This window comes from Lampris incognitus, chromosome 7 (genome assembly GCF_029633865.1).
Source record: "Lampris incognitus isolate fLamInc1 chromosome 7, fLamInc1.hap2, whole genome shotgun sequence".
Classification (NCBI taxonomy): Eukaryota; Metazoa; Chordata; class Actinopteri; order Lampriformes; family Lampridae; genus Lampris; species Lampris incognitus.
The window spans coordinates 25,023,344-25,032,297 of record NC_079217.1 but is presented as its reverse complement, the minus strand read 5'-3'; positions in this window follow the sequence as shown (position 1 = coordinate 25,032,297).

Sequence of the window (8,954 nt, the reverse complement as noted above, 5' to 3'; positions counted from 1 at the left end):
ATGACTATACAACATATCAACATCTCTTTCCATTATACTCTTAAAAACATTCCACACCTCAACGCTCCTCTTTTCATAATGGGCTATATTCCTCGTTGTCTTGACAACAAACCTTGCATGGCTCAAAACACAATTTAATAAATTCACATTACACCCTTTCACCTTACCAGTTACTCCAAACAACTACAATTCTCTCCATTCCAATTCTCTCAACAAACCCACCTCTCCAACATCTACTTATTAATTCCTTCATTTTCGGGTTGTCTCCCTCCGGCTCACATCATTCAACAAGCTCATGCATAAATGTTTCCACTCCCACACCACACACATCACTTTCTTTCTCCACATTCACATCAAACTTACTAATTATTAAATTATTGAATACCCTATTTATTATGCCTTAATAAAAAGTCAACATTTTCACTGTTCCATTTCACCCTCCATATCCTCCCTACATCCATCTCATTCATAACCCTCTCCCACACTTTCTCTGCAGCCAGTCTTCTCACTTCTTCCCCATCATCTATACATCACTCTCATTTTCACACTCATCAGACTTACTCTCCTCTCTCCTTCTCCAACATACATTTCTATCCCCCCCCCTTCCTCATCCAACACAGCCTCTCTCTCAATCATACTGACCCATTCTCTCGGCATCCCCCCTCCCCCTGATCTTTCAAAATCCCCTCTACTGTACCCAACCACATTTCATCACCCCTTCCCCTCACTTCATTTACCACTACCTGTGCCCTCATAAACCCTGGTACATACTCATACACTAGATCCCTTATCTTCTTAAACCCCGCTCTCCATGTCACCCTATTATAAATTGTGTTCCCCTCAAATGTGACTTTTGGATTTAGATACATTGGTTGTTCCCACATTTGCATACATACTGCACACATTTCACAAACTCCCCACGCTCCCAACACCTCCTTGTAAAAAACTCAGACACTCCACTCAAAATAACTTTCTTCAGCTGCATATACACTCCACCCTCCCCACACCCATTATAAATTATAAACAATTACCCATTACCCTCCCTTAAAAGCACTTTCCATATGTGATACCTCTTGTTTCTTAAATATCTAACCATCATTTTCACCCTAAGTGCTTTCATTTTTACCCCTAAATTGATTAACTTCAACCCACCATCTTCATACTCATTTTCCATCACCTCCCTTGCTATCCTAACTCCCTTCCCATCCCACAGAAACTCACTCGCCATTCTTTCCACCTCCTTCAACACTCTCTCAGGCACATCCAACACATTCATTACATTATCTCTTTGCACTGTATATCTCTCCGTTCCTTATCCTCTATCCCTAAATTCACACCTAATACCCTAAAATAATCCTTCTCTTTTAATCTTCTCCCTAAATCTTCTCTACCTGCCCCAATATGCATAACTTCTGACTTATCTATATTTACTTTAGCCCCTGATGCCCTATCATACAGCTCTAAACTTATCTAATACCTCAGCTACACTTTCCCTGTCCCTTACTGTAACTGTCGTGTCTCCATAGTCATCGGCATGGGGCTAATTTTGTCCAAAAGCCGCTCTGCAGTACACTTTATGTCCCTGGTTCTGATCATCATCTGGTTCCGGGACATCAGCTTGGGAAGCAGCAAATAGAGTGTCAATAAGTTTTTTGTCCTCTTGTATTTAGTAGTGTGTATAGATTATTTTTTCAAGCTCTGTGATTTTCTGGCTGAGCTTGGCACAGCTGGTGCATTCAGTGGATGGAGAAGGGAGGGGAGGCATTTTTCCCAAAGCAAAACAAAGCCTCCAGCTGTCCAACTTCTGAGAGCATAAACCTGGTTTATGCTCTCTTCAACTTTCACTGAATAGGATCACAATTTTGCTGTTATTTCAGGTCTCTCCTATTGTACTGTCTTAAAGTTCTCTTCAAGGTAATTGATTCTGTCATTAATGGTCCCTCCACTTCTCTTTTTGAACCTGATGTTGAGTTGCCCGAAAAATTTCTCACTCATTTTTTAAACAAGGTGGAGAATATTAGGTCTCAAATCCAGCCAGGCTCTTTTCGTTCCATTCCCCATGTTAATTCTGCCTCTTTCACCCAATTTCAACCAATTACAATTTCAGTGTTGGAGACTACAGTCTCCAATATGAGCTCCTCCTCCTGCATCCTAGACATCATTCCCACAAAGCTACTCAATGAGGTATTTTCCAGTATCAGCCCCGTTATTCTGCAAATTCCTAATAATTCTCTGGCCTCTGGTTCTTTTCCAGACAGTTTTAAGCATGCCATCATTCACCCATCCATCCATTATCTGAACTGCTTATCCTGCTCTCAGGGTCGCAGGGATGCTGGAGCCTATTCCAGCAGTCACTGGGTGGTAGACAGGGGACAGGCCACCAGGCCATCCCAGGGCCCACACACACACACACACACACACACACACACACACACACACACACTCACATACCTAGGGAAAATTTAGTACGGCCAATTCACCTGACTTACGTGTCTTTGGACTGCGGGAGGAAACTGGAGGCCCCGGAGGAAACCGACGCAGACACGGGGAGAACATGCAAACTCCACACAGACGACAACCCAAGATGACCCACCAAGGTTGGACTACCCCGGGGCTCAAACCCAGGACCTTCTTGCTGTGAGGTGACCACGCTAACCACTGTGCCACCGTGCCGCCATCATTCATCCATTGCTGAAGATACCTAATTTAGACCCCCTGATCTCCAAATTGTCTTTTTTTTTTATCTAAGGTTCTGAAGAGAGCAATTTCTTCTCAGTTGATTTCTTTTATGAACACTAATACTGTTTTTAATAGTTTCCAGTCTAGTTTTAGAGCACTTCATAGTACGGAGACAGCTCTAGTTAAATATAAATTTTATATAAATAAAATGATTTATCATTATTATCAGTCACAATATTTACTAAATATGACCACTGTTTGCTGTTATTTCAGGTCTCTCCTATTGTAGTCACAACTTTCATAAAATTGTTTTTGTCAAGTTGCAAAGTTGTTCCCTGGCGTTCAGTTGATATTATTCATTATTTCATTTGTCAATGAGTCATCACCCCTAAGTGAGTGTCATTACCTCCCTGAATAGGATCACTGTTTGTTGTTATTTCAGGTCTCTACTATTGTACTGTACGACTATCTTCAGCTTGATTCTGTCAAGTTGTCAAGTTGTTTCCTGACATTCAACTAACATTAATCATTATTAATTATAATCATTATCAATTCATTATTTCATTTGTCAATAGGTCATCACCCTTAAGTGAATGTACTATCTTCAGAAGTCTTTTCTGTCAGACACTGTTTGAAGCGTCAGTCTAGTAAACATATTCCAGTGCCTCAAACGTCGATTTATCCACATCAATTCCTCAAACTCCATGACCAGGAGAGAAAACAATACCCACAAAGAAAAGCCAGTCTAGTTCCCAAGGGCAGCAGGACTCACTGTGTTTCAGTCTCACAGCCTTGGATTGACTGTCTCTTCTCTGCAAAGAGATGAAATTTGAAAACTCCATGAAAACCATCTTAACTTTTACACATAATCTAGTTGTTAGAGTTGAGTACTGCTCATGGATAAGTAGCATAAAGCAACAAAATAGTCGGAAAACTTGGAATTTCAAAGAGCAAAGCGGAGAGCAAGATCAAAAGTGTCTGCACTGTAGCATGGGCGGGAGGAAAAGGTGAAAGCAACTACAATGGACACACAAGTATCGGAACTGGACCTTGGAACAGTGGAAGAAGGTCACCTGGTCCTGGTCCGATGAGTCCCTTTTTTTTTTTTAGACATTTTTGATTGTCTTTATAATATGACAATTTTAAAATTATGAAACGTTTTTCATGACAACCAACGCTCTATTAACTAATGAAAAGCGCATGTGATATATGGGGTTGCTTCGACAAGTGCTCCACTTTGTGGTAGTGATGGGCAAAGCAGGGTTTTTCAGTATACTGAATCATTAGAATCAGTCCATTAAAACATTCATTATTTCATACGGACTATCTCCACTGCTTCAACAGGAACGCATGAAAAAAAGGAGAAAAAAACCAGGAACGCACGTGAAGAGAGATGTAACATCATAAGAGGCTATTTTTTCATCCGCCTCCATAATGGGCGTCCGTCCGTGTTGCGTAGCAGTCTGTTCCATTGCCTACCAACATAGGGATCACCGGTTCGAATCCCCGTGTTACTTCCGGCTTGGTCTGGCGTCCCTACAGACAATTGGCCTTGTCTGCGGGTGGGAAGCCGGATGTGGGTATGTGCCCTGGTCGCTGCACTAGCACCTCCTCTGGTTGGTCGGGGCACCTGTTCGGGGGGGAGGGGGAACTGGGGGGAATAGCGTGATCCTCCCACGCGCTACCCCCCCCCCCCCTGGCGACTCCACATGTATCGGAGGAGGCATGTGGTAGTCTGCAGCCCTCCCCGGATCAGCAGAGGGGTGGAGCAGTGACCAGGACGACTCAGAAGAGTGGGGTAATTGGCCAAGTACAATTGGGGAGAAAAAGGGAGAGGAAAAAAATCTGCCTCCATAGTGATGTCCTTATTACCTTATCCACAAAACTCACGGTGTTCTGAATGTGATGTTTATTACTGCTTACCAGCGGGTTAAGAATAGATGCCAGGAACTTAGAGATGTTATAGGTCACTGAGTTAATCATACTAACAACAGGCCGTAATGGCACATCCTGTTTATGTATCTTAGGTAAATCATACAGACTAGGTGTAGCTTCCCCTGGGTGTATAAATCTATGATCTCGTTTCGGGGGCTCATAAATGTATGTTGCTGAGTAATGTCATAACGTTCTCATGATAGTCTGTCAGGTTTAAAAAACAGTGCACCTACTTTTGCCCGCTGGAAGGATGATGATGTTATTGTCTTTACTGAGAGTTATGAGTGTATTTCTCTTGTCTCTGCTAATGTTGCACGGCGGCGGCTTCGCACATGGCAAGCTGAAACATTTGTTCGCAGTTGCTCCACTTCCGGGTCCGTAATGTTGTTGTTACGGATCGCTGATTCTGTGGCTGCGATCAATTCAACTAGTGGGATTTGCCTCGGCGTGAGAGAAAAATTCCGCCCCTTCCCAGATAGAAAAATTGCTGTGGCCCGGACCGGTCCCACACCCGACACTTTCATCCGGCCCACATACCGTGTGGAATGATGGCACTTGGGCAGTCCGCTCCTGTTTGCCAGATCTGGGCCAGAACCAAGCCATAGCAATGCCGCTTGTCCCACATATTTGCCAAAGGTGGCCCATATTTGTTTTGTGATATTTGGGCCATAGTCACCATTTACCACACGGGTCATTTCAGGGTCACATCCAGATCACATGTTGTCAAGAGCACCGCATCTTTGCCAAAAAAAAGGCCCACATTTGAGTCGGCATATTTGGGCCATATTTGCTATTTATACATGTGGGCCACTTCAGGCTCACACCCATTTTGTCAGGGCCAGAAGAAGGTCGTCAGTGCCGCATCATTGCCATTGCCTGAAGTGGCCCACATCTGGATGCTATCTGTCGCAAGTCACGCAGGCGGCGAAAGGCACCCTTGCTGATCAGACAGATTCTTCACCTACTTGTCCACTTCACCAGCGTGTGTCTGGCGTCCGTCTCTGTCTGCCGCTGAGGGCACCGTCCATTGTCTGCCGATGTGTCTGGTGTGCAGCGAGTAGGTCGAACTTCTTTTGCTGTCTGGTTTTTGAATTTCCGTGTTGTGCTAGACGGGCCTTCTCCGTGAACTCAATCACATGTTGGAAAGTGGTCTCATCTAGACGCAACGTGAGTCTGTTGGATCTGCTCCTCTTTGGCTTTCCAGGCGTTGATGGTAAAAATTAGTTTGTCTCACCCGTTCATTCAGCAGCTAGCTCTGTGCCTTGTTTCACTGTTTCGGTTGGAGATGTGTGTGTGTGTGTGGTCCCAGTTTCACTGCCAATGAAAGACGTATGGTTTCCGTCGGTATTGTGCACACAATTGCTCATTACCTTCTCTTAAAGCAGGTTTACTGGGTCAGTGAACCACTACCAGGCTCTCTGCCTCCAGCTGACACCAAAAAAGGCTAACATGACATCTCACCATGCAGATTGATATATTAAACAGAAAAATGTTTTTGATTGTAATGAAATTTTCACCAAAGATTTTAAATGTCTTGGGATAATGCATTGTGTACAACAAATCAAAAATGGGACTTCTGATGATTTTCTCACTCGAGGTTTTCAAATGTTAGTTTCCAGCTGTAATGTTTTAAAACATACATGAATGAGTAACACTGTTTTCTCTCTGGAAGAGCCCAGTGATAGTGTGTGCCTCTGGAAGATGCTGAGTAACATCCCTCACCTCCAATTCAATAATGTATGTGAGAATGTGTGAGAGTCACACCACCTGTTGGACAGTGTCAGGGAGTGTAAGACACAACCGGATCAGCAGATGGTTGAACGTGATGTATGAAGGGAAGTGGCAGGCTGTGAGGCAAACAATTGTCGTTCACTTGCAGAGGCTGGATGTAATTTCTCCACTGACACTTGAAGGACAGAACAATGCGTTTTAGAGGAAATGAAACATAAATATCTGAATGCTCTTTATTTCACGACTCTCTATTCTGTCCAACCTGCACCTTGAAGCAGTCTGTCCAAAGAGAGGTGGGTTAGGGCATTACAACAGCTATTGCATTTAGCCTACAATAGTAATACTACTTTTATTTTGTTTGGTCTCCATAGTTATTAAAATGCAAAATGGTCTCTTCTTTCAATAAGTTGTTCTTTTTCTCTACACTCAGTGTATTTTCAAGAAAGATTTGGATATAGGCCTACTAATACACAAATAAACATCCCTGCAGGATGGGAGATGTTGTGCATGGCTGCTACTCACATTTTGAGCTTGCATATTTGTGTATTATATCTAATCCTTGAAGAGGAATTGACATTTTTGTTGTGTGAAAACAGAATGACATCAAATAGCTTTTGTTGTTGTTGTTGTTGTTGTTTGTTTGTTTGTTAACTAGCTGTTCATATAAGAATTAATAACACTAACCAGAAACTAGAAATGAAAATATTAGGAGACAAAACCTGGAATTTCTTTAAAAATAAAAATTGACTTCCTAATCTTGTAGAAAAAAATGACATTAGTTTGTGCTTTCATAGGTAACCATGAGTAAAGTCATTATCAAGTGCTTATATTATTGTGTTTATAAGCAAATGAGCAGGAAATATGGCCAACCGCCTCCATAACACCCCCCCCCCCAAATTGCTGTACAATTAACAGCAATCGCCCGAGTAAACAGCATGAATGAACGTGACATTGGAAATCAGGAATTTCCAACTTGAAATACCGGAGTTTTGAGTTGTCTTGAACGCAGCATTTGGGTGGCTGCTGGTTTGCTGAAAATACACTGAGCAAAAAAAAATGTAAACGCAACACTCGATTGTTTCAAAGATTTTATGAAACTGAAGTTCATAAATGGAAAGACATCAGCTGAAAATTATTAATTAGGCATTTATCTATCGATTTCAAATAATTTTGGCAGCAAATGTACCTCTTTTGGTCACAGACACTCCCCAAAATACAAGGTGGGGTCGTGGAACAGAACTGAGAGTCGTTATCTAAAGTGACCACCATTTTCCTCATACAACACGAAACATCTTCGCATACAGTTGATCAGGTTATTTATTGTGGTTTGTGTAATGTTTTCCCACTCTTCAATGGCTGTGCAAAGAAAGTAGATATTGGCGGGAACTGGTATACGCTGTCATATGCGCTGGTCCAGATCATTGCAAGCATGCTCCATGGGTTACATGTCTGGTGAGTATGCAGGCCATGGAAGAACTGGAACATTTTCGGTTGCCAGGTATTCAGTACAGACCCTTGCAACATGTGGCCATGCATTATTATCATGCTGAAATATGAGTTGATGGTGGTAGATGAATGGCACAACAGTGGGCCTCAGGATTTCATCCTGTTATCTCCCTGCACTCAAGTTGCCATTAACAAATTGCACCAGCATTCCTGCAATCAGCATGCCAATTGCTCAGTCGCTTAACATCTGTGGCATCTCTGGTATGATGTGCAGAAAAAAACTCTCCTTGCTTTACCACACCATTCCTATTCGCTCTGTTTTGCATGCTCATAATGTGTGAGAATAGTGTACAGCAAACAATCGTGCTTGGGCTCTGCAAAGAAACAAAGTACAGAGGAGGATAAGGACCATTAGTTAATAAATTGAGTCCTTTATTTTATTCTCAGAATTCAAATAAATTTTACACATGGCCCTATTCTGTGCAATGACAGTTTTAAGAACATTAAACCAGTTTTTTTTTCTATTCTGGGGCAGGCTTCATGGAGACAAAGATAGTGCGTCTTCACATTCATTATAATGATGGCCTACTTTGTAAGCTCAAAGAAGTAATGGCATGGAAGAATAACAGAAAGAAAGAAATAAGGGCGGGGTCCTGTTAGACATAATTAAGGAGAGAAAATATGATTGCTGGTTTATTTATATTAGCAGATAAGGGACATGCAACCCTATTCACCATGTTATGTTACAGTGTTACAATGTATATAAAAATGTATAGGGTATGCATGAAGTGTGAGGGTACTGAGAAGGGGGTTCTTCTCTGGTTAATGGAGATAACAGTGTGATCCACCATTAGTCATCTGAGTCTATATGATGATAACACAGAGAAACAGAAACAGGATGGATAAAGACTGAAAAAGGATATGCTGGAGAATAAAAGGCCAATCAATACCTGCTGCTGGGTAATGGTAAAATGAGGGGTTGTTTTGAATCACAGTACATAGTTTTATATCAGCTTTTATTTTATATGGGGATAGAATGTTAATTGAAGATCACTTGAATGCATCCGGCCCTTTTAAAACTGACATGTATTGTTTGATTTTGTCATTCTTTGTAGCTTTAGTGTGGTAAAAGCAATGTAATTGCTCAATCCATATAATATTCT